We start from the raw sequence: 2631 nt of genomic DNA on the forward strand, positions 1-2631 counted from the left end.
CCAGGAAAGTTTTAAGGACGCGACATCGGCCCCTCATGGTTATTTGTTGATCGACCTTCGACAGGAAACACCGGATAATCTGAGATTACGTAGTTGTATCTTTTCTCACGAGCAGCAAGTTGTTTACGTTCCAAAATAAAAAAGCAATCATGTCTGAGTCAGTAAAACGACAAGGTGAAATGTTAAGGTTATTGGCTCGGGCAAAACCACCCGTCGTGAAAGCAGTTGTCAAAAATGCTTCGCCCCACCTCGTAAAAACATTATGCGAGTGCTGTCACAATGTCTTAAAAGGCAACGTTCCCCTCACACCGGTTCAGAAGAGACGTCTGCGTCGTCACAAAGCGAGCTTGAGACAACTTAGCAAAAAGAAATTGACCGTCAAAAGACGAAAGGAAATTTTGCAGACCGGAGGTTTCATAGGTGCTTTACTCGGACCAGTCCTTGGTGTGCTTAAAGGTGTTTTGGGATTTTAAGGATGGCCAGAAAAATGATTTTAATGGATCCTCGTATATTAGAGTCTATGCAACAAAAACCCTATGTACCACCCGACACACTCAACGATAGTCTACGCCTCTTGGATACGCAAATGGAACATATCTTAAATAGGGAAGATTTGTCACCACACGACAAAGTGAAACAATATCAAAAGACACTACAGCTCTACACGACGCGACTTAACGATTATAGAAACAAACCCCTAGGTTTAGTCGATGTGAAACCATCCACCGTGAATACACCAACGACCGAGGTTTCAAAACAGCAAGAAAACATAACTGAACCTAAAAAAGAAACGATCGACATAACCGACTCTGAACCTAAAACGAAAACCGCCTCGCCTGACTCTAAAGTTCGCCCCTTGAAGAAATATAAAAAGACATACGTAGAAAAAACTCCACCATCGAAACGTACCAGAAGTAAGAAAACTAAAACAAGTACTACCAAATGGGACGAGTGGGAAAAAACCAAACACTAACAAGACATTACTATGACCCCAGTAGACCAGGTGCCTACGGTGGTGTGTTTAAACACCCTGAAATTGGAACTAAAAAAATTAAAGAATGGTTAAGTCATCAGGATACCTACACGTTACATAAACCCCTTCGGCGACGGTTTCAAAGGCGCGCCACCATCACAGGTGGAATAAATCAACAATTTCAAGCGGATCTCATAGATATGCGCTCGTTACGAAAGGACAATGACGGCGTTTCTTACCTAGTGACTTGCATCGATGTGTTTAGCAAATTCGCCTGGGCAATTCCGATAAGGAAAAAATCGGGTAAAGCGCTAGTGGAGGCTGTGCGTAAAATTTTTTCGACTAGAAAACCTATAAATTTTCAAACAGACAAAGGTAGTGAATTTGTCAACAAGACATTTTTAAAATTTCTTAAAGCAGAGGGCGTGCATTTCTTTACCACTGAGAATGAAGATATTAAGGCGGCTATAGTTGAAAGATTCAATCGCACATTAAAAGAAAAAATGTGGCGGTACTTTACTAAAACAAATCGTCTTCGTTACATCGATGTGGTAGCCGATTTGATCAACAATTATAACCATTCATACCATCGGAGTATTCGCATGGCCCCCGTGAATGTTAATTTGAGTAATCAAGAAAGGGTGTGGAATACTTTATACGCACCAGTGGACATTACTTATCGAAAAGTATTTAACGAAGGTGATCGTGTACGGATAGGGCAAAGCAGACACACTTTTAAAAAGGGGTATACGCCTTCGTGGACGGAAGAACTGTTTACGGTGAGCCGAGTTATCGCAACAACACCCGTAACGTACGTCTTAAAAGATGATTCGGGTGAAGAATTGAAAGGATCGTTTTACAAAGAAGAGCTTCAGAAAGTGGGGGACAAAAAAGTGTACCGCATCGAACACATTATACAAGAAAGAAAGGGTGTCGGTGGTAAAGAGTATTTAGTCAAGTGGTTCGGTTATAACCCTTCATTCAACAGTTGGATTTCAGCTAGAGACATTTCGAAATATAAAGACTAACGATGGTTGAAACAGTGAAAAGCGTAAGCATGGATGAGACCGTGTTGGAAGAAACGCTCAGACCGTTCGGTGGGATCGATGTGAGACCCAAATCCACCACGTCTTCTATCGGTTCGACCATTTCGAGCTGGGTCGGTAGACTAAGGACACGACCGGAAATCGTTTTCATCTCTCAAATGTTGGTTATATTTGTCGTCATCGCTTTTTCACTATTTAATTTGACGCGTGGAACACTCGACGACAAAGAGGGAAAACTTTGGGTCGTGTTGTTATCCAGCTGTCTCGGTTATATTTTACCTAACCCAACCATTGCAAGAACCAAAATTTTACAATGAGTTTTTATGTCACCCTGCCTAGCAATGCATCACCAAATGTATTTCCAGACAATGAGGCTGGGCATTTCTTCGTTAAATTACCACAGACTATCGATGTGAATTCGCACTATGAGGTTGGTCTGGTCGAGATTCAAATGCCGAATGCATTTTGTATGATTAGAGAACATGAAGTTTGGCTCCAGTATCATTCCATCAAAGAAGGTGCAGACGTTAACCTTTTTCTATTTGGCTTACGCCAGACCAAATACCAAAACATCGACCTGCTTGTCAACGCTATAAAAAAACTATTAAAAAG

Source organism: Physella acuta, unplaced genomic scaffold (assembly GCF_028476545.2).
Source record: "Physella acuta isolate Inbredline_101_S28 unplaced genomic scaffold, ASM2847654v3 ptg000307l, whole genome shotgun sequence".
NCBI classification, from domain to species: domain Eukaryota; kingdom Metazoa; phylum Mollusca; class Gastropoda; family Physidae; genus Physella; species Physella acuta.